Genomic DNA, 25,143 nt, shown 5'->3' with positions numbered 1-25,143 from the left:
ACAAACATCTCCCAAACTGATGCGCTAGTCCCTCATTTCTTGCAAAACATCTCAAAGGGAAAGTTATGAAAGTAAAGGGTTTCATTGTTGATTAGAAACTACACAATGGAACATTTCTACTGAGTAAATTGCAGGGTTCGAAGCCTGAAGTTTATCCTTATGAACACCAAGCTTGCCGCTGAGCAACCGGTTCAGAGGTGGAGTGAATAGCACAAACAAATTGTTATTTAAGATAAGATAGGTAGCTTAATCTCTAAGTTAAACATGGTCTAGTGTGTGTGTAAAAACGAAACTCGTCTAAAAGAGATTCAGAAATGACTGTTTAATTGTTGTATTTTCAAAGTTATTCTTAACGTCTATCGTACGCTGCTATTCCCCAACCTCTGACAGCGAACATACAAGTTGTATCTTAACCATAATTAAAGAATGAAGTAAAACAATATAACTTAACAATATAAGATACTTTATTTGCAATGGTTTAATTTTTCTAGTTTCATTATTTACATAAAAGCTTCACTATTCTAGTAGATGTATCTCGCATTAACGGGTGTTTAATACTACGAGTCTAAATGTGTGACAGTACCCACTGAAAACCCGAGCATTGTTGTATAAACACTGTCTAATATTTGTTGGTTATGTTACTCATTATATAACTTGAATGCTTACGAGGGCTGTTAAAAAAATACGCGGACTGTTTGAATTGCGCGGCTCCAGTTGGTTCCAGGGGAATCCGCGTGGTGTCGCTAGGTTCGCACAGATCAGCTAATTACGACGCCATTTCCCGATTGCAGATATCTTCATTTGTGTATTAGCTACGCGGTTTTAAGTGAAGTGCGATTTTGTCGTTTGGCGGATTTCAGAATGAATGACCTGAAGGAGCAACGACTTGCTGTGAAATTTTGTGTTAAACTTGGAAAATCTGCGACTGAAACTTTTGCTATGCTTAACACGGCTTACGGTGATGTTGCAATGAAGCGTACGGCATGTTTCAATCGGCATGAACGTTTTAAGGATGGTCGACAGTCCATTGAAGATGATGAGCGTCCTGGACGTCCTTCCACATCAACTGACGGCCTACACGTCGACAAAATCAACACCCTGGTACAAGCAAATCGACGTCTGACTGTCAGGGGAGCTTGCTGAAGAGTGTGGAATATCAGTTGGATCTTGTTACGAGATTTTGACCGAAAAATTGAAGATGCACCGCGTTGCTGCGAAATTCAGCCCTCAGAACTCGTGAGTTTTTGGCCAAACACTCGATCACTGTTCTTCCCCACCCCTACTCACCTGACCTTGCTCCTTGCGATTTGTTCTTGTTCCCCAAACTCAAAAGACCCTTGAAAGGAAGAAGATTTGAGACGATTCCCGAGATTAGGGCAAATGCGATGAAGGAGTTGGAGGACATTACAAAAGAAGCGTACCAGGACTGTTTCAACAAGTGGAAACACCGTTGGGATAAGTGTGTGCGTTGGGGAGGAGAGTACTTTGAAGGGGTCCCAGACCTGTAACTTCTAAATAAAGTACATTTTGTTTTATGACGTCAGTCCGCGTATTTTTTGACCAGACCTCGTATATCACGCTGTCATGTGGCGAATTAGTTCATACACTCACCGTCAGGTTTTTATCACTAGGTAACAGCAAGAGTCGCTATTTCAACAATACCTAGTTAGTGTTTCAATGAGAAAGCTGTATAATTGGCTTTATTAGGTATTCTGCCTCAGGGTCGAACACTGAATTATAGAGGAAAATTTCTCAAGTTCACTGTTGATCCATCGATGGGCAACGTTACAAGGATTTGCTAAATTCTTAAGTGGAAATTAGGCGAACTTAAAGGTGATTAATTTTAACCACAAAAAAGTCAAAAGTTCTATATACATAGAAACGTATAACGAAAGTTTAAATGTGCTATATCAACAATTTTGGAGTCTTTTATGTTAGTAATACGTATAGTGATGTAAATATGTGTTGCGCTAAGAATTCTTCCGCTGTAGCTGTCTTTTGCGTTTTGTCGATATACGAACACCATGCAGTCCACTGTGTTATAAAAATATATAAACATCTAGAGTGTTTTAATTAACCTTAAAGGCTATTTCTACATATTCAGGGTAACTGCCCTGCTACAACTGGCTATAGATAGCAAAAGGCAGTTGCAGCTGAGACTCAATTGGGTTTTAAAATATATTCCACACTAGTTAACCATATGTCAAACATTTCTTACGCTGTGGAAGTATCAGTTGTATCTTAAACACTATTCAATTCTCTTATTAAACACACACTTAGGCCAGTTCAGTTGCTTTGGAATTCGGTTGGCAAGTCAAAGCATTTTTCTTTATTTTTTTCTATGCTGTCGAGTGAGTTACCGGTTGTAACCTGAACTTCCAATAATCGTTTGTTTTTTGTTTGTAAATTTAATTAGTTAAGAACACTCTTTAACCTTTGACAAGTCAAATTATTCTGCTCTCGACAGTGTTAATCTTAGTCTATATCAAATGTTAGGCCTTTCATTCCTATGACAACCAACGTTACTTATCTCTAACCGAATTTCTTGCTTGTGGCTCTACTGCTACTCTCTTTGCAGTTGTATACTCGACGCCATTTATACGTCTATCTCTGAGGCCTTCTATGAATCTCCATAGCTTCGACATCAATGAATTACTAACAAAAATAAGGTTTGAATTCCTCTAGTCGGGCATCCTTGGGGTGGGTCCACTTGGGCGAGGATCAACTGCGTACCAGTAATGGACACTTTTATGGGTGTTATAAACATTGCACCTGATGCTAGTATTTGGGTATAGAGCTTAGGGAACCCTGGCGTTGTTGCAATGTCCTTGTTTGGCATTGTAGTGCGTCCCGTTTTTGGGCGCCATGGTGGGTTTGGTGGGTGGTCACCGAAATGTACTTTCTTTATTATGGATCCCCCATGTAAACTTATAAAATAGTTGAAAAAACATTCCATAGGTAAATAAAAACACTTCATAGATAAATAGCCACGTCTTGAAGATTCAGAAGGGACAAGAGGAACTTGCTGGTTTCCAAAGTCAGTTGAAACGATCATCTCTGGTGACATATTGGTGGAAACATCCACTCCTAAACACAGTGAACTCTTGCATTCGAAGGCGATTGGGGATCTACTCATTGAGGTTACTCTCCATGTTGTTTTGACTTCGTCATGAGGAGTTACTGTTGAGAAAGATTTGAAGAACATCCCCGAATCGGAGATTCTCGCTAGTTTCTCCACCCCAGGAGTTTCTGCCATGAAGCGTATCTCTACGCGCAAGAAAATAATTAGGATGCCGACCAATGTTTTCATTTTAACACTTATATTACCGTGTCCACCTGCCACCATCAAGTCAGGTTATCTTAACTGAAAGGTATGGCCATATATTCCAAACTCTCTCGGATGTTTCCAATAGCAGTGGTCAGTCATTCGAAGACATCATGTCGTGGTTCCTTGACACGTGCTCGTTCAGTAGCAAGACCACACTGCTTATGAGTGTGAAACAGACCCTCATTGGGTTAATTGTAATGACTCTCACCTATCCTACTTTCGTTCTTGCCCTAAGTGATTGAAAGAAAAACAGATGCAGCATTTTAAAATGATTCAAAATATTGCTTATTCTGAGGTTCAAAAGTTACTCTCCACCTCTTCATCTCGGATGTATGCTGCTGCAATTCATTCCACTACTACAGTGGGAGCGCAGACGGATCTCTCTATGCCTCAAAGAATTATTCTCAAAGCATATGAAAAGTCTTTTGACCTCCATGGTTAAAGTTGATGAATCAACGTCAACACTCATCTCTGCCCTGACATTCATTCCAGCAAATCCTAAGATCCACTTGCTTTGGTTCCGGGTACGGGTATTTTTTCGGGTATATCTTCTTCTGCCCCAAGATGTAAAACAATCATTCGTTCTCAATCGCTGGAATCCTCTTTCAACAGCAAAGACTTGCCCAATCGACCCATAGCAGGATCCTTGGAGGTCGCTCGACAAAGACAAGGAAAAAAAGACGTGGTCGTAAACAGAAGGACTCTCCACCCAATTAGTTTGCACGTAAATAAAAATAGCCACTTTCATACAGGGTTACGTCTTAATCTGGATGACATCAAAGCACTGATTGCTTCCTACCATTCTGTATGTCTTTCCTTAAAGGAAATATTTCTGAAACTTGCCGATACAGTCACCTTTCGGCAAGTTTCTTTGTACAGAAATGACAGATTGTGTGATATACGAGTACATGGATGGTTGCCCAGTCTGTCTTTGTCTCTCGATTCACCCGTGAAGACCATAACCATTCGTGTTGTACCATCACTGTTTGTTCTCTCTCTGTCCTAGAGATACCTATGATTATTCAGACCTTGATGTTCTCGTGAAAATTTTTCATCTTCCGTTTTAATCCTGGGAGATTTTAATGGGCATAATCCCCTTGGGGAAGGCACTGATATCAATGAGGCCTTTCTGATTACAATCTTTTTTTTTCAAAACTGCTTCTTATACTTATTTTCATGCACCTAGTCAGTCCTTTACTGATCTCTCAAGTTGCTCCCCTTCATTATTCTCCAACTTTTCATTGAGGGTTGTCAGTAACTCACGAGGCAGTGATCATTTTCTTCTCATTTTGAGAGAGACTGGCTGTGGTTGATGACACCTGACATACGTGTCCCAGGGTAAGCTGGATCAAGCCAACTGGCCCTTTTTCACTGCTCTTGCAGAAAAAGACACGTTTCCTACGCTATCCTCGTCCATATGGGAATTCTATCTGCCACATGGCGCAGAGGGCTCAAAAACGGCCCTGGGCTACCTCTCACACTCTCGAACTGTGTTGCTTTCCAGCCAACCTATCCACATGCTCAGTAAGTAAGACGTCAGAGCATCCTTAGAAGGAATCTTAGATTAAGCTCACAACCAGCATCTCTTCTAATACCAGTTTCAAATTCACATGGGACAAGATTTAAAAGGTCAGTGGGCAGTATAATTCAATCTTGCTCTCTGATGGTCAAGAAGTAGCTGATACCCAGAGCATCGCTCTTAGCAATAGGTTTGGCCAGATATCTAACCCTATATTCTCCACCTTCTTTGCCATCAACACTTGAGCAAAGAGATCACCTTCTTCCGAGCTGATCGTTTCTATAATTATAATTGCTCTTTTCTAATGGTGGAACCCAGATTGGTCCTTCATCATTCTGGCAGTACATCAGTCATACCTTATGATATACACTGAGATGGTGTGCCATCTCCTACTTCTCTTGCTTTTTTTTAACTGGATCTGACAGGAGAATATTTTTCGTGATGCCTGGCGCCAGGCTACTGCCCTACCTTTTTCTAAGCCTGGAAAGGATCCTAAAATTCCTTCAAACTACCGTCCAATTGATTTGACGAGCTGTCTCTGTAAGAACTTTAGAGAGGATGGTTAATGCTCGTCTTGTTTGGTTTCTTAAACAACCTCCTCTCACCTACTCAGCGTACGTTTTGATGCCAACGCTCAGTCAATCAGGAAAGACTGTCTCAAATGACAACTAGTATCAATATTCGTTAACCTTAATAAGGCTTATGATACTACAAGGAGGTATGGATTTTGAGAGACCTCCATATACGAGTTACGTGGCGATTTACCCATTTTTATTTAAAATTTTTAATGAACAGGCGACTCCAAGTTCCTGTGGGTTCGACACTTTCCCCTCCTTTTCTACAGAACTTGGCGTCTCTCAGGGTTGTGTTTTGAATGTCACACTTTTCATTATAAAGATTAATACCATCACTGAACAACTCCCTCTTTCTGTTACAAACGGGCTCTAGGTTAATGACTCTCATCTCATGTCAGTCATCGAACATGAGAGCTATAGAACAGCATATACAGACTGCACCAATCGTTTACTGAAGTGGTCCACAGCAAACAGTTTTAATAACTTCTCTCTCTCTCTAAAACTGTTTTCATGCTCTTTTGCCGCCAACGGTGTATTCACCCTGATTCTGAACTCCGTATCGGCAAAGTTGTGCTACCTGTGGTCCTTCAGATAAAGTTCTTGTGGCTCATGTTTAAGCTGACCTTTATACTACACATTAAGCAACTACAAGTCAAATGTACAAGAGCACTGAACATCATCCATGTCCTCTCTTCCACTATTTGGGGCGCTGATCAATGTTCTATGCTAAAGATATCGTGCTCTTATTTGATCAAGACTCAACTATGAATCATTAGCCTATGACTCTACCAGGACCTCGGCTTTAAAGATGCTGGACCCCATTCATCATCACGGACTTTGGTTCTGCACTACGGCTTTCTGCATTTCTCCAGTTCAGAGTTTATTCAGTCTCATAAACCTTCTTTGCACTCTACCATTTGCAACTCTTTACTATGTGCTTCAAAACTTTTTTCCTTACCAAAGCATCCCACCTGAAGTTGTTTTCCTTCCTCGGTGAGCCATACTTTTTCAGAGCAGATGATCTGCTATTGCTCCTTTGCGCCTTCATATCCAGGCGCAGTTGGCTGGATTGGGTCTGTCCTTGGATAAAATTACTGTATCTGCTGGTCAGCCCATCCCACCATGGCTGCTTACAGTCCCCAAATGTGACCTTTAAGTCATTTGAGAAAATCAGACACTCCTTATGGGGAATAGTGTCTGTTATTTGCTTAACATCTTTTGAACCATCTTTTCATTCTTATTTATACAGGTGGTTCGAAATCAGGTGACTGTGTGAGGCCTCCCATGGTTTGGTGGTTGTCCCGGAAATCCTCTTTACAGTTTCTCAGCTCACTGCTAAATGCTATGCCATTTCCCTTGCCCTGGATCACCTAAAAGCTAGTCAGTACTCAAATTTATACTGACTCGCTTAGTTCTCTACGTTAGTTCACACCCAGTTCTCGCCCATATTCAAACCGGCCGGCCCACTTCTCTTTAACATCTACTTCTGTCCAGTTTTTGTTTTTTTTTTATACCGGGCAATATGGGTATTCGCGAGAGCAATCTCGCCGACACTACAGCTACATCTATCTGCTCTGGCACTATCACTGCTGTGCCTGTTCCATAGATGGGCTATGGTCCTGTATTCAAGACTCGACTCCGTGCCACTTGGCAGTCTACTTGGAATGAGTTGTCTGTGTGACACTCGGGTCACAATAAGCCACATTTTTTGACTATCAACGATGTCACCATTTTAGACACTGTCCCAAGGTTTATCCATAACGTTGGATAGTGTTATTAGCGATGGTGACACTGTCCACCTTACAAATGTTTTTAGTTTTTAATGACCATTGACCTATTTATCGCTATTTTAAATTTTTAATTAATAAATTATCCCTTTTTAATATGATTGCCTTTTTACAAATTAATAGTCGTACACTGCTATGTTAGGGACGGCTAGTGCAGATAGCTCTCGTGTAGCTTTGTGCGAAATTCGAAACAAAACAACCCAATATTTTTGCTGTTATAAACTACATATAATAACCGAAGTTAACGGTATTTAAAATTTTAATTAAACATCACTGTTGTGTTTGTATCGTAATTCCTTCTTACGAATTTTAATAATTTTACTTAACTTTTAATCGGATGTTTGGCGCAGATAGCCTAGTTGCTTTGCGCTATAAAACTCCAAATCAGCCAACCATCAACTCTAACTCAAGAGAATCTTTTCAATCTACATCAGCATCCACAGTTCGTGGTATTGTGTCGAAGTTACTGCAGTTAGTGCAGGAAGTGCCTTTCTTCTGCATTGCCTTCATCTTCCAAGAACTTACACTCGACCTCGCTTTTTGAAAGACTAATAGGCTTAATGTCTTTCCTTTGAGCTCTTGTTATCACTGCTGATGCTTCATTTATCTTGTGTTTATTTCCAAGTCCTATATTGGTGCTTTTTATACACATGGCTTCAAGGTCTATATAATGTGAAGCACTTTTATTTTTCGGTGAGAACTTTTTCACTGTCCTATCACTTAGCACATACGAGTACAAGCACACCTTGACTCTCATCTGATCATCCGCTTCTAGACTGGTTATTACTGCTGCAACCAGTTTCTTACAGAAACTTCTCTCTCTTGTCCTCGATATAGCCTTTACATACTAGCATATTACGAGTTGTTGGCATCTTTGGATATTTGTACCACGCTCCAATCACTATTGACACTGCTGATCCTTTTGGCAAGTTAAGCAGGTTATTAGCCGTGCACTGGTCAATCGTGGAATTGAAACTTTCTTCTTGTAGTAAGCCTGTAAATAGCTGTAGACCTTTCATTGTTGAGATTTCTGTTGTTGCTTCTTGCTAATGGACTTGGATTCATTTTGCAATTTGTACCATTTTGTAACAAACGCAGCATCTCTTCTGTGTAACCTCCTGTTACCACGGCTAGACTCTTGCTTGTGATCAGCCATTACTTGTTTTGACTTGCCAGTTATAATCCTTCCATGGACTTATTCCAGCTTAATCATTTCCCCACATCTTTTTGTACGCTTACCTTTAAGAATAGCAACATATTACTTGAGCACGTGGTCACGAACTGTTCTTATATTCGTAGATCTAAAAGTCCCTCAAAATTATTGTCGTATTTGGCCAAGTCCGTCCATCTGTTGAAGTATCACTGCAAAAGTGCCACATTCTGAAAGTTTTTTTTGGTATCAGGTTTAACTTCTCTGAACCACTGGAGAAAACCTTCTTGGGTAAGTTCATATTCTTTCAGTGTAGTCATCTTTATTTATCGTAGTCCATGGCATCTTCTGACGTGACTTCTATGCCTTTTCCGTTAAGAACTGGGCTGAGAAAATTGCTCGGTCATCTTTGTCTCCGTTCCGAGTTTAGACGAATCTTTCTGCAGGAAACCATCTGTGCCACCTTTCTTTTCATCAAACTTGGGTCGCTGGCCGTGACTCGGATATCATTTTTAAGTCCTTTTTGTTTCGGTTGAGCGAGTTTTGTAATCTCGATTTTTGCTCTTACCCTCTGTTTTAGCTTTTCCTTTTTCTGATTTTCTTTTTCCATTACTATTCTCATTCCATTTCCAGCTTTTCTTTTAGTTCATTTTCTCCTTTCAGTCTGTCTTTCTCTCTTCTGTCTAGTTCTGTTGTTGCTAAACTCTCCGAGGTCATTTGTTTCTTAACCTACGTAAGTCGTTCTTCTTTCCATCAATTTATCAATATTCTAAAATTTAACTTCAAACTTCCACCCTTTTACCTTATAGAATAAAACTAATTTTCAAAGTAGTAACGAGCAACAATAAATTGCTCCAAACTCAAACTTCCGCCCTTGTGTGTGTTCATTAATCAATAGCATAAAGTTTGAGCTGAAAATTTATGTCAAAACAAGGTCATAAATGTACAACAGTAACTACCTTTTATTTATCTGGTTTAAACTGTACAAAATTGATATTGGATAAAACAAGTGTATGAAAATCAATAAATTAAATATCTAGCGTTGGAAACTTAGTTCTATATCCTGATTATTTTAGCACATTAATCTTAAGTTGCGCGTTAGTAGCATAAATTTACGACATAATTCCTGGTATGAAAAATAAGCCATGGACGGTAACAAGAATAGAAGAACTCCATAATTCTTGGTTCGAGGTACTCTGTAAAACGCCTTCACTTCAGCAGAACTGCTAAAGGGATATTTAAGTAAGTTTTACACAAAAGTATCCAAAAACACTAAACATTTCATCATTAACGTGTTACAAACAGTGTAGTATCAAACCAATTAACTTCATTTTTTGTATTACTGTTTTTTTTTTTATGAAAAGCATTTTGATTTATCTGATGAAAACCAGAAGTTGGATAGTATATATACTGTATAAATATTGTAGGTTTATATTGCTTTGTCCTCAAGTTTTCTTCAATTTACTCTGACAAAAAACGAAGGCTGCTCATTAAACCCAAGAACGGAATTTTGTTGTTCCTTTTTAGCTACAAAGCTAAAAACGAAATACCTGTCCATTACTAACTATAAGAATGAAACTCCGAATTTTAGTTATAAGCACTCAAGCTTAGAACTGAGCCACCAGGGGGCAGAAAAAAGGTGTTTATTTGAAAGAACCTTATAAAACTTGCGATATAATATTTTATCGTCAATATGCTAATATTTTGTAGGAATTTTGTATTGGTGGTTCTTAGAGACTGGACAAGTTGAGTTAAAACAATGAAAATGCTTAATCTGATTGGATTAGAATTGAATGAGCTACTATTCACGTGATCGTGTATGAAGAATATCCACACTGAGTCTTTATCGTGTAGAAGTTGCACGACTGTGAAATTTATAAGATCACTGGTCAGCAGTAGAGGTAACTAAATTACTGAGCCGTTTGTAGGTCATTTTGATGATGATGACTCACGCTTGTCCATTTCCGTTCTTCTGTTCGAGACCTTCTGAATCATAACTCTGAAAACAACACCACAAAAACAATTTACATAGGTGGACACACGACTCTTAAGTATATTCATATAGTAGTTCAGTATGATACAAATTATACATTTTACAATTTTATTATATACGTCTAAATTAATATTAAATAGGTCTTTGAAAACAATGGCAAAAAATAAAATGTTGCAACACATCATACAGTTTTAGAAGAAATGACACGAATAATGTTCTATGAATCAAGTCAAACAGCAAAAGTGTATTAGATTACTGTTAAGGAAACGTCCTAAAATTCCCTGCTTTTATTTTAAGAGCATAAAATTATAATATAGGACGGGATAAGAGAAAGTTCCAACGAGTTGTTTTTTTTTTTTAATTTTGCGCAAAGCTACACGAGGGCTATCTGCGCTAGCCGTCCCTAATTTAGCAGTGTAAGACTAGGGGGAAAGCAGCTAGTCATCACCTCCCACCGCCAACTCTTGGGCTACTCTTTTACCTACGAATAGTGGGATTTACCGTCACATTATAACGCCCCCACGGCAGAAAGGGCGAGAATGTTTGCGACGGGGATTCGAACCCACGACCCTCAGATCACAAGCCGAACGCCTTAACCCACCTGGTCATGCCGGGCCAATTGCACACGAAAAAAGCAAATAATATTCGTAAATCCTGAAATATAATGTGACAGTATCATTTTTTAAGAATGTACTTTAAGCTGAAAATTCAACAGTACGTTGTAACTTTTATACGCACTGTCGGAATATAAGGAATTCGACAATTGTAGTCACTGTATAAGCGTTATTAATCTGAAGCAAAAACTATGTAAACAGTTTAGTTATCAAATGCAAAAACAACAAAAACTGGACTCGTCACAAAATCCTTGTGGACTGACGAAACGTTATTAAGTTGGTTTCTCCAGTTAAGGACCACATCAATTTGTTGAACCTGATCACATCTGTTAATAAAACCCTACAACTATGTTTGTAATTAAGCACAAATCAATACAATGGGCTAGCTGTGATCTACCTATAACGGGTATCGAAACCCGGATTCTAGCGTTGTAACTCCACAGTCATACCGCTGTGCTACTGGGAAACTCCAACTGGCAAAAGCGTTCCAGCATACTACCCATAAAAACGCTATCTACAACCAGAAGACTGATATGGTCTGACATAACTTCTAACAATAACAACCGTTTCTTCTTTATCGTTAGACGTGAACTATAAGGCTAAAACTATATTTTCTTACATGGGTTGCACACTTTTATTATAAGAAATGTTTTATTATAACCCAGTGATCAATGGAACATATTTTGACTGTATGTTAACGAGACAGCAAAGTTTCTGAAATTAAAGAAATCGTGCAAACTGTTTAATAACAATATAACAAAGGTCCATATCGCGATGCTGCTACAAACTCATAAAGCTTAATAAACGGTGAGATGCTTTATATTGGATTATGCACGTTAAAAAGCAACGAAAAAAAACCAATTGCCGGAAATCTAGATAGCCTTAAATGCTCGGTTTGTATATCAAAACAAAACACTAGATCACATTGAACCTCATCTACAGTCAAACCAGATGTTTTTATTGTGAAACAATATTGGAATTTTAAAATGTAATTATTATGACAATACATGTAAAAATATTTACCCTTTGAAAATGCATTATCGCGAGATATTTTCTATGACACTAGTAGCATGGGTTATTATAAGGTTACTATAGCTAGGCGAAGGCTTAGCTACAGCATGTAAACACGTGCTCATTATAAAATACACGAAAACTGTCAAACACTCCACACATTAATGACAGGACTATTAGGTACATAACATGATTAGTTCTGAACGAGAAAGATAAATTACCTTGAAAGTTGGATTATCGTAATCTGTTTTCGAAGGAGCTTTTGAAATTGGAGCTTTTGAGCTAGATTGTTTTTTCATCAATAGAATAAGCAGGATAATAAACCCGAGTCCAGTCACTCCAGCTATAATAGCAACAATAATCAGAGCCACGTAATAAGCTCTACTGTACCTATTGGTATTGTTCTGGCTCTCCTGCAAAGCTTCTGGGTCGTTCACTAGAAGATATTAATTGTAGAGGTTACTAACAAAATCAAGGATAAAGTTAAAAAAACAAATAATAGCCAGTTGATGTCTCTTACATTTCATTTCCTACAATGGGTGTTTTGAAATTTTCAGAGAAATAAAGATATAAAGAACAGTTAAGTTTGTTAAAACTTGCTTCTTGAATGTCAACCATCATAACCTGTAGTAACTTTTGTCTCGCTTTCAAGATTAATCCTCAAATAATCTAATTTTAATACGTAACCAATATAAACTGTCGTTTATACGGGTTCTGCTTGTCTGTATTTGTGTATAAAACAGTTGTGTAAAGATACAATGATTAAAGAGCGAAGTGCATCTGTACTGTGACCAAGCTTCTAATTAACAACAAAACTACACAACTATTTCTGTAGGGTAAAATTCGGGGAATGTCCTATATATTTTTCATCTAGTCTACAACAACGTTTCTATTGTTCCGTTTTAAATTTCACCAACGTTCCATTTCAAATAATAAACCTTATCCAAAGTAAGAACATTAGTTTCGTTCAGCGCCCTGGTAGTAGATGGAAACTGGGCAATCTCAACCCAATTTTGTGGTATGGTAGTGGAGAACAAGAGGCGGGGTTAACAACCCTCTCCAGCCATATTATTGCTATTATTGAACAGTTATTTTTTTACTAAATTAATGTTAACTATATTCACAGATGGCACCACGTATTCACACACAAATTATTAAATTTTCTTTAACACAGCATACAGTGAAGGAGAGGGCGCATAAAAGTATTATATATTCCAGAGAGTACACTAACACATGGAGCAATGCAATGAAAACAATGGCCTCCATTATTGCAGTGATACACAAACTCAACTGGGGCTTTACTACAACAGCCGCCATAAAGACTGTTAAGAGCCGTTTCATGGGTTATGGTCACTTCCTACTTTAAACAGAGACCTTTAAAATTCGGCCTGTAATAGACTTCTGCGGCCAGTGATCCTCAATTAACTGATCACGGGCAACAATGTGGAAGGACATTACCTATTTTCAACACCCCGCACTTAAAGAAATCGCTTCTACCGGCACTACCTCTTAATACAATCATCCTGAACATTTCAGGGTATACTACATTTTAAGTATTTACATAGTGAGTTCTTAACCTTATACATAATATCTGATAATGCAACAATGAGATGTTATAAATAAATTATGTGAAACGCAGTGTCGTAAAATCTACCCCAATGTTTCCTCAGGTTTATAATCTGAACAAAGCGAAGAACGTGACACGTAGCGTACTCGTGACAACAGAAAGAATAAACCATTGTTATGGCCACCGTATCACCACCTGACAATTTTATAAAACCGCAAGTTATCAGTTCATATTTAAGAACTTATGCTGGTTATAAATATCGCATTCTCTGGAATTACTTACCAATAATTTGTTCACTGCTATTATCTGATGACAAGAGTAAAGGAGAATCCACTTTCGTTGTGACGTCAAGCGTATTGGTTGTTATGGTTTTGCCATTAATCAAAAACACCTCAGCCCATATCTTGTATCTAAGGTTATAAATAAATTCATAATAATAGACACAATGGAAGTCAAACACGCTTCTGTTACTTATGGCTAAGACTTGTAAATGTAGAAGCATGCCAACAACCAGTCACGTGATAATTTATGGAAAATTTAGTCTAGTGGTAACGTAAGGTACTATATTTTTGCATAAATCATGAAACTGGTAGGGTACATTCGACCGAAATAGGTAAACAATCAGCAACAAGTGCCGCCAAAAGGGCTTTTCCCGTACTTGAGTCAAATAACGAGATTAATTCTTACTCTTATCACGCACCCAGATGAAGGTACGAAACCTCAACACAAATGTTATGCCTTCTGATTCTCACCCTAGCAGTTTAATTACTCGGTCACGCCAGGTTAAATCGTGGAATACGCATGCGCGCAACGTTTCTATATGCATCTCAATGCTGAACTGGTATTAAAAAGTCAGATTCAAAAAACATGGTTTAGTCAGGAATGAACAGTGTCATTAATTTATTTTACCTGTTATACTCTAAGCCATAGAAACTTGAATGCTCACAAAAATTACAATTTTAAATTAATTATTTATTACTGCTTTTAATATATAATTACCTCGGTTTCCCACCGAAACAATAATTAGAAAATACTTTAATTCAGCACTCACCGCTGTGTTAAATAACCGACTTCAGTACACTTCAATAGTGCCATTCGTAATAAGCGTTCAGTGTACTTTTTTGTTGTTAAATTTCCCAATAAACAATGTATATTCAGAGGATAGCGTTATTTTCTTAGAATATTTTCTCTGATACGAAATTGTTGAAGGAAATTTCAACAAAAATATGGGTAATTGTACATAATGTGCGATAGATGGCAGCAGTAATGCAAGTCAAATCTTAAATCAGTGGTTTGTCTAATCAAGTGTAGTGTGATCCTAATTACTTATCCTACTTTCTACAATAAACAACAACAAAACTTTACTCTCTAGAGTTGTTTTACTGTTACCATATCCATACAAAATTTATATTACTTAAGTAACAGTTCATTCTAATAAGAACCGACATTAATCGGTCGTTACCTGCTGGCTGGTCTGAGTTTGTCGAGTGTTAAATGGTCTTCGGGTATCTTAAACACGTAATGTTCACTGGAATCGGTTTGATTTCTGTATACCAGCTTCACAACATGAATATGCTTTTCGTGCGGAGAAGGAAGGCCTGATAGCAACAGATCAGTCGAATGAGGTCCAACTTTCTCCAAATGAAGAGCAGTATAGAACATCTTTTCTTCTGTTAATATAAATGCTCTAAGTAAGAATATGCAATAGATCACGTATTTATAGAGCATACATTTTGTCTGTCGTGTAAAACGAAAATATAACCACTACACTTAATTAACTAGTTACATCAATGTCTTGTTAAAGTTTTACAGCGAAAACAAACTTCCTATATTAATGCTTAAGTACTAATGCATTACATAAAGCGAGTTAACATATGATTAATAGCAATAACTTGTACGTCATAGCCCTAGAGATTTGAGAATTAAAAATAAGTGAAAGTCCACGTTGGCATGCGGCCTGCAATTGATGAGTATAATGGGTTTTTTGCTTAGTGACATTTCTTATTGGATTAACTACACTTAGAGTGTGTAACAGTCACGTTTCATTCCACATGCTTGTTTAGTTAACCCTTTTATCACAGTACATCGTGTCTTCCGAAGAATGATGTAAAATTAGGAAATTCACGAAATATCAAAGAGTTCGTATTTTATTTACTATACATTCTATTGACGAAAGGCCCTACGAACTCTACACCGAATGGTCCCTGAGTGGGCGTACCATGTTCACCCTATTGTAACTGCTTTCCTCTCAAATTAAAACCATGATACGTTTTCTGACATCTATAAACTGTGCTTCATTTTTTTTTTCTAAGTTATTGATTCATTTTAAATTATTTTTCTGTGTTATATTAACAGTTTCGGCCCAGCATGGCCAAGCGTGTTAAGGCGTGCGACTCAACATCTGAGGGTCGCGGGTTCGCATCCCCGTCGCGCCAAACATGCTCACCACTTTCTGCCGTGGGGGCGTTATAATGTGACAGTCAATCCCACTACTCGTTGGTAAGAGAGTAGCCCAAGAGTTGGCGGCGAGTGGTGATGACTAGCTGCCTTCCCTCTGGTCTTACACTGCTAAATTAGGGACGGCTAGCACAGATAGCCCTCGAGTAGCTTTGTGCGAAATTCCAAAACAAACAAACAAACAAAACCTTAGTATTTCTACGAAGATATTGTATAACGTCGGCTGTGAAAACCTCACGTAAGACCAGGGAAAAATAAAGCCGTTAAGTGGATCGTATTGATATCAATTCGAATCTAGTTCGCTCATCGTGAACTATCGATAAAACATTTAGTTCCAGATTAGATAGAAGTCTCAAGATTGTTTGCGAGTTTGTAAAACTTTCGTATACTAGTTGTTATTTTTAATAATCGGTATTATAAATTGTATTATTGATAGTATATTAAAATGTATTCAGGTTAAGAAAGAGAACCGGGTGTATCAATCTTGTTAGGAAATATAATAAAGTTGATTTATATCGATATTCAATTAACATCTAAATTAAAGTTAAAATTTCAACTATTTGAAATCATAATAATAACATGATAAATTATATGACAGTGTAAGCCTCTTCATTTGTTTATAATACTTAAAATACCGTCACCCTATTCACTTCTAATACCTGTCCTTGATACCAAGGTTTTAAAAGAATCACTGGATAAGATCTTTTGATAGATATGTTGATTGGTTTGTCATTTTTGATAAGACCATTCAATTGAACCTATGTTTTGTACTCGAGGTATTTGTTGCGCAGCGTGTGTTGTGAAATAGGTTTAACCTCGCAATCATTGAGACGCCCTGTACAAAAATTAGACTCGTTCATAACACCACGAACCTAATTTCTTTCGTAAGCAGTCTAGACAAGTCCATTATTTGTTTTGATCATTTTAAATACACAAACTTATCTTGCCATTTTATAAACCTTGTACATTCAAATACGAAATATTTCGTACGCGAACCACAAGTTTTTCCCTCTGGTGTTTAATTACGAAAAAATAAAACTATCTGCTATGTCAGTAATTTAGAAACACATTATTAACCTAGTATTATAATACACATCAATGTAGAAATTATTGAAAATATCATGTGTGCTTGAGATTTTATTACAGCACATCATTACCTGTGACTTGTGGTAAGGTCTTCACTTCCATCGGCATATTCGACATAACGTGAGTAGGGACATCTGGAGGTATCTTAAATTCCATTTCAATCATGTATGATGAACTAGGCTGCAAATCACGAATCTTGTATGACGCTACTTCCCGGTGGATTATGGGAGTTTTTTTCCACTCACTGTTAGCCTCGTCTTTTAACTTGTATTTCAAAATAAGTCCATCAATGAACTTCATTTCTTTGGGTTGAAACATTCGCCATGAGACGTTTACACTGTTGGTTTTTATAGAATCCACTTTCATATTGGTGTCTAAGACAAGTAAAGAGGGCAATGTAGTAGTTTCAACACTTTGTTCGGTACTTAGTAATGTTAACTTCATTTTCTCTTCCCGCGTAGTTGTGATACTTTGGGTAGTTGTGGACGGCGGAATGAAAATTTCTGTTGAAGTGAAAAGAAAAATAGGTTAAATATCGAACATTATTAATAAAACTCTCTGTACGACTGTAGATACAAAAGATTTTAGAGTATGCATGTGCTTGTCCGGTATACAAGTAGAACTGCACGGCTTTTTCACATTCTCTGTCTTTATTAATAGAACTGTCCACAGGAAAGAATACTAACTGTACATATACACCCTTTTTTATTGTTTGTTTTGGAATTTCGCACAAAGCTACTAGTGCTACAGCCGTCCCTAATTTAGCAGTGTAAGACTTGATGGGTGTTAGTTGAACTTAATATAAGTTTTATAATTCACTTTTATCTTTTAGCTTTTGATATCCGAAGTGCATATTATAATAAAAAATCTTCTCTTCCATACCTTCCAGTTAATATATCAGGTTTGACCACCACCGCCATAGCTCGGACGTGTTGGGCGTGGCATAAACTGCAATATTTGTCAATGTTTATCGAAGTTTTTCTATCAGCAGGCGTATTCAATTTCAGTTGCTATCGTTAAACGCATGATGGCATATTCAATTAAAAATCCTATCAAAGAAAGACCTCTAACTATGAAGCTCCCCCCCAGAACTTACTGTCATGTCTGCTCGAATGTGGAGAGCGGGTCCTTTGTGGTGACCTCTAACCATGAAGCTCCTCCCAGATCTTACTATCATGTCTGCTCGAATGTGGAGAGCGGGTTCTTTGTGGTATTTTGTGTTTGCAACATTTGATGTAACTATATGAACTCGAAACTAACGTTGTTAATAAATTGTTTATGTTGTTGCGTGACTAGGAAGAAAAAAAGATTAACTTTACTATAATTCAAGCTTTATCGTAACAAAATATCTTATGTTTATATAACGTTTCTAATTAAATATACTGCAGGTGTTTCTGCTGTAAATTATCAGTTAACAATACTCAACACTGACGTCTGATTCCAGCAGTGGACATAGTGCAGACAATCTATTGTACTGGCCCGTCATGGCCAAGTGATTAAGGCACTCGACTCGTAATCTGAGGGTAACGGGTTCGAATCCCCGTCGCACCAAACGTGCTCGCCATTCCAGCCGTGGGGGCGTTATAATTCGCGGTCAATCCCACTATTCATTAGTAAAAGAGCAGCGGTGGGTGGTGATGACTAGCTGCCTTCCCTCTAGACTTACACTGATAAATTAGGGACGGGTAGCGCAGATAACCCTCGTGTAGCTTTGCGCGAAATTTAAACCAAACAAAACTTATTGTTCTAAGAAACAACAACAAAGGAATTTGAAATGAATAACTGTAAATTAACCAAGAATAAATGTTGTCTATTACATTTTTCTTTAAATATCCCCTTTTTAATTATCTCTTGGCCAAAATGAATTGGTATTATTCAGGATATAGATCCCTCTGTAGGTTCTGGTTAGAGAGGCGAGCAGGTCGTGGAAATTCCTGTGTAATTAAACTATATGCCGATTAATTTATGTTATAAATCACAGCATCTGTCAGTCATCCGTTACACGTCTCGAGTATTGGCTCAATGAATCACATTTCACACTTCCTGTTTAGTGTTATAACTACCTGTTACTTTCACACTTTGTGGACTAACTGTGAAAACCACCTATCGTTTCTTTTGTGAAGTGAACGTTATATCCACACCATTCAGTTTCTATGAGACAGCTGAAATAAGATTCTGTCACACTTTCCGATGTACGAAAATCTTTCGTGTTGTCGTTACGACTGTGGTATTGTTTTCGACTTGTCTCGGGGTTTATCGCTTACGTTGTATATTGCCGTTGGCGACACTACCTGGATTGATCGTGTTTTGGGTTTTTTTACGGGTCATTGGCTTCTTTCACTCTGTACGAGTTTGGAGGTTTATTTAGTTGTTTATTTGTTTCTTTTACTGTTTAATTTATACCGGTTGTTTGGCGCAAGTAGTCCTGTTGTTTTTCTCTAATAAAACGCCAGATAACCAACCAACAGTTTCTGGGTATTATTTATCATAACCACATGAAATATTTATTCTATTCTAGCCGTCTGAACTAAATGTTACACTTTCTTGCAGTAGCTGTCAGAAGTTGCTATTGAATGTTTTTATGTACAAACTGCTGTCACTGCTTTCTTTGTTATACATTGTGCTCACATTAGATGTCCCAGTTAATGTTCCATATTCTCTCAACTGTTACCGGAACCCTTCAATGGTTGTGTAAACTGATTGCTCCATTTAAGCATCAGATGACGTTTCAACTCCACTACTAAAGAATTTGTGTGTAGAAGCCGAAAATGTATATATAAATATCTGATGTTTATTTGGATTTAATATATCCAGTTTCTCAAGGAAAATGGCCCGGCATGGCCAAGCGTGTTAAGGCGTGCGACTCGTAATCCGAGGGTCGCGGGTTCGCATCCCCATCGCGCCAAACATGCTCGCCCTTTCAGCCGTGGGGGCGTTATAATGTGACGATCAATCCCACTATTCGTTGGTAAAAGAGTAGCCCCAGAGTTGGCGGTGGGTGGTGATGACTAGCTGCCTTCCCTCTAGTCTTACACTGCTATATTAGGGATGGCTAGCACAGATAGCCCTCGAGTAGCTTTGTGCGAATTTCAAAACAAACAAACAAACTCAAGGAAAATGTCAACCACGAGTTTTACAAATTTCTCTTTTTGTAAGCGTTTACTTCAGATTACACAACTGTCCGGTTTCGATTTTGCAAACGTAACTTCAATCGTTTTAAAGGCTTTTTCTCAAGATACCCAGTCGACCCAGTCGCCAAGATGTCACGATATAACAGACCGTCATTGATTTGCTGTGTGTCTTGATAATTGTAATTTTGCTTAGTTGGTGGTATTGTATTTTGCGTTTGTTACTTGTAGCTGTCGAAAGTGAAGAGCGGAACGTGGGAAATGTCAAGGGGTGGTGGGTAATTGACGATAGGACAAAACCCAAACAACGAACCAGCGGATCAGTAAGAAGGCAGATTAAAATCTGTAAATCCACTTCATAATCAGTTTTCATGATTAGAATATCGGTTTATTTTAAGGGCTTGCTTTGTTTTATTATTTCCGCATTTGTTTCTCTAAATAACTCGATTTACAAGCCACCACTAGCAATAGATATTTTAAACAAAATTTGAAAAGGAATATATGTATATAGAGACAATTAATAAAGTATATACTGGTAGTCTTACAATTCAGATTCTATATCATCACAAGATCTCTGACATTTAATAAAGTATATACTGGTAGTCTTACAATTCAGATTCTATATCATCACAAGATCTCTGACATTTAATAAAGTATATACTGGTAGTCTTACAATTCAGATTCTATATCATCACAAGATCTCTGACATTTAATAAAGTATATACTGGTAGTCTTACAATTCAGATTCTATATCATCACAAGATCTCTGACATTTAATAAAGTATATACTGGTAGTCTTACAATTCAGATTCTATATCATCACAAGATCTCTGATATTTAATAAAGTATATACTGGTAGTCTTACAATTCAGATTCTATATCATCACAAGATCTCTGACATTTAATAAAGTATATACTGGTAGTCTTACAATTCAGATTCTATATCATCACAAGATCTCTGATTCAGATTTAATAAAGTATACTGGTAGTCTTACAATTCAGATTCTATATCATCACAAGATCTCTGACATTTAATAAAGTATATACTGGTAGTCTTGCAATTCAGATTCTATATCGTCACAAGATCTCTGATATTTAATAAAGTATATACTGGTAGTCTTACAATTCAGATTCTATATCATCACAAGATCTCTGACATTTAATAAAGTATATACTGGTAGTCTTACAATTCAGATTCTATATCATCACAAGATCTCTGACATTTAATAAAGTATATACTGGTAGTCTCACAATTCAGATTATATATCATCACAAGATCTCTGATATTTAATAAAGTATATACTGGTAGTCTTACAATTCAGATTCTATATCATCACAAGATCTCTGACATTTAATAAAGTATATACTGGTAGTCTCACAATTCAGATTCTATATCGTCACAAGATCTCTGATATTTAATAAAGTATATACTGGTAGTCTTACAATTCAGATTCTATATCATCACAAGATCTCTGACATTTAATAAAGTATATACTGGTAGTCTTGCAATTCAGATTCTATATCATCACAAGATCTCTGACATTTAATAAAGTATATACTGGTAGTCTTACAATTCAGATTCTATATCATCACAAGATATCTGACATCTAATAAAGTATATACTGGTAGTTTTGCAATTCAGATTCTATATCATCACAAGATCTCTGACATTTAATAAAGTATATACTGGTAGTCTTACAATTCAGATTCTATATCATCACAAGATATCTGACATTTAATAAAGTATATACTGGTAGTCTTGCAATTCAGATTCTATATCATCACAAGATCTCTGACATTTAATAAAGTATTTACTGGTAGTCTTACAATTCAGATTCTATATCATCACAAGATATCTGACATTTAATAAAATATATACTGGTAGTCTTACAATTCAGATTCTATATCATCACAAGATATCTGACATTTAATAAAGTATATACTGGTAGTCTTACAATTCAGATTCTATATCGTCACAAGATCTCTGATATTTAATAAAGTATATACTGGTAGTCTTACAATTCAGATTCTATATCGTCACAAGATCTCTGATATTTAATAAAGTATATACTGGTAGTCTTACAATTCAGATTCTATATCATCACAAGATCACTGCTGCTCTCTTTCTCCACTTCTGCAGGTGTTTTTGCTGTCACGTGCATTCGAATTGCATAACTTTTCCCCGATATAATACGTAAGTTCTGCAAATATAGTTATGATATTTAAACAGTATACTTGGTGTATTCTCAAGGTCAAGTATGCACTGCATCCAACATAAACGTCGCACTGCAAATCCAGTAATTCGGTGGATTATTCTCAAATCAGAGCTTGACGAACAGAAAGTTCAAATTATGATTAGTGTTACCCCTTGCTGGCTTCCAGTTGTTGGAAGGAAATATATTCCAACGTGTTCAGGTATGCAAGTTCAATGACTATTTTCTCTTGGATCTTTCGTGATAAAACAGCACATCAAACTTAGTTTTATTATAGGGTCTTCCATTACACCCAAGTAACGTGTGGGTTTTTATATTATTAAATTCGGTAATAATACATTTTGATTACTTCATATAGATGGAATACAACCTCAGTTATTATGATACTGTAATTAAAGAATGTATTACATTCAGTGGCAAAACATGGTTTTCATCATAAGTATTTTGTTTTCCCCTAGCCTTCTTTGAGAGGCTGTTTCTTCCTCAGTTTTAGATGCTCGAAAATTTAGGCTTGTTTAAAAAAAAATCACAATGCTCTACAGAGAGTGAGTCACATATACTTTTAGGAGCTATTGAAGACTTTTTTTTACTCCGGTTGAGTCATCATTTCAGTACGCATGCATAATGTTTTAGGATTTCCTATGTTAGCATTTAGTTTCGATGTTTATTTTCGTTTTGGTTTCTTTTGAATTTGAGGCCCGGCCTGGCCAAGCGTGTTAAGGCGTGTGGCTCGTAAACCGAGGGTCGCGGGTTCGCATCCCCATCGCGCCAAACATGCTCGTCCTTTCAGCCGTGGGGGCGTTATTATGTGACGATCAATCCCACTATTCCTTGGTAAAAGAGTAGCCCCAGAGTTGGTGGTGGGTGGTGATGACTAGCTGTCTTCCCTCTAGTCCTACACTGCTAAATTAGGGACGGCTAGCGCAGATAGCCCTCGAGTAGCTTTGTGCGAAATTCAAAAACCAAAATAAACAATCTTTTGAATTTCGCGCGAAGCTACACGAGGCCTATCTTCGCTAGGTGTCCCTAATATAACCTGTACTTTTGGCTGAACAATCGCCGTGCTAATAAAATATTAATTTTTGACTCAAGCTTAAATTGGTCAAATACAACAAATCTTGACTTGAAGATCTTTGACTTTCATTAATTGATAGTTTAAAATGTCTACAACTATTTGCAAACAAAGTGCATTTGTTTCCAACGCAAGTAACTAACGGTAAATATTACATGGAACGATTTCTGTTTGTGTTTTCTTATAGCAAAGCCACATCAGGCTATCTGCTGAGTCCACCGAGGAGAATCGAACCCCTGATTTTAGCGTTGTAAATCCGTAGAGTTACCGCTGTAACAGCGGAAGACTGGACCAAATTCTATCCAGTTTAATATTCCTCATAAAAGAATATGTTGTATGCTATTAAGGATTTAGGTATATATGTTAATTTGGCTAATCACTTTTGGGCCCGACATGGCCAGGTGGTTAAGTCACTCGACTCGTAATCCGAGGGTTGCTGGTTCGAGTCCTCATCGCACCAAACATGCTCGCCCTTTCAGTCGTAGGGGCGTTATAATGTACGGTCAATCCCACTATTCGTTGGTAAAAGAGTAGCCCAAAAGTTTGCGGTGGGTGGTAATGACTATCTGCCTTCCCTCTAGTCTTACACTGCTAAATTAGGGACGGCTAGCGCAGATAACCCTCGTGTATCTTTGTGCGAAATTCAAAATAAACCCAAAAAACTAATCACTTTTTCTGAAAGAACGTAAAGCAATGTGATACTATATTTTAATACTGCATTTTAATAGTGAAAATAAGTAAATTCATGAAACTATATTAATTTGTGATTATTCTAAAATTAAATATTTTGAAAAAAAATCTAAAATACTTCAATTATAAATAGATAACTCTGTTTACTAGTTATTTTTAGTTCCACTAAGCTCAACTTACCTGGCAACGTCAGTTTGTACACTTCGCTCTCCGGACCTCCACGCAATGCTTCCATGATAACTCGAATCTGGAAGAAATAGGTAGTGCCTGGCCGTAGTTTAGTCATGTAATACTCTATGTTCGAAGTGTCAAACAATCGCTGTGGTCGGGCAAACTTCTGTACTAACCACGCTGGGCGAGGAATGGTAGGATTGGTAGTGTAATGGAGCTCGGCATGACCCACCAGCCCCACCAGGAGAGATGGTAGAGTGAAGCGCACTCTCACAGTGGTGCCGTTTAATGCAACGATACTAACATTCTCCAGAGTTCTACCTAAACACGTGAGGAAGTAGAATGTAAATATACATCGTACAAAAATTAGGAAAAGGAAAGTTTCTGGATAACGATTCGTTAAAATACTCTGTTTCTGTTGAGAGTCCAGATTTCGGTTTCAACTTTCCAAAAGTAAGTGTTGAAGTCGAATATGTCCTTCAAATTCTAACAGATTAGTCAATGAGGTGCGAAAAACTTTATAAAAGGCGAGTATAGGAAGTGACGTAGAAGTATAGGAAGTGACGTAGAAGTATTATCGAGTAAACTAGAAAAACTAGTACGCGAACAACAACAACAGGAGCTGATAAAAATAAACACATTAAAGACAAAAACAAACCCGATAAAACTGATTATGTTAGTAACAAAAGTCATTAATATTGAAAGAAAACAATAAATAATAAAATCGAGCATAATTATATCAAATTATGTTCAAACAAACACACACAAATAGATCTATAAGC

The 25,143-nt window shown here is 37.2% G+C and overlaps 1 pseudogene across 1 annotated transcript in view; it reads right to left on the bottom strand.

Moving 5' to 3' along the window:
* Positions 1-9,304: 9,304 nt before the first annotated feature.
* LOC143252071 (uncharacterized) overlaps positions 9,305-25,143 on the bottom strand; it is a 94,458-nt pseudogene continuing 78,619 nt past the window's right edge. Inside the window, exons 14-19 of the transcript XR_013028810.1 lie at positions 24,371-24,682; positions 17,159-17,590; positions 15,007-15,214; positions 13,827-13,954; positions 12,199-12,413; positions 9,305-10,358 (exon numbers count right to left, since the gene is read on the bottom strand). The product of XR_013028810.1 is annotated as an uncharacterized LOC143252071 (transcript). The remainder of the gene's footprint in view (positions 10,359-12,198; positions 12,414-13,826; positions 13,955-15,006; positions 15,215-17,158; positions 17,591-24,370; positions 24,683-25,143) is intronic.

This window comes from Tachypleus tridentatus, chromosome 6, assembly GCF_004210375.1.
Source record: "Tachypleus tridentatus isolate NWPU-2018 chromosome 6, ASM421037v1, whole genome shotgun sequence".
NCBI lineage: Eukaryota > Metazoa > Arthropoda > Merostomata > Xiphosura > Limulidae > Tachypleus > Tachypleus tridentatus.
This window is presented reverse-complemented; position numbering and strand designations above follow the sequence as displayed.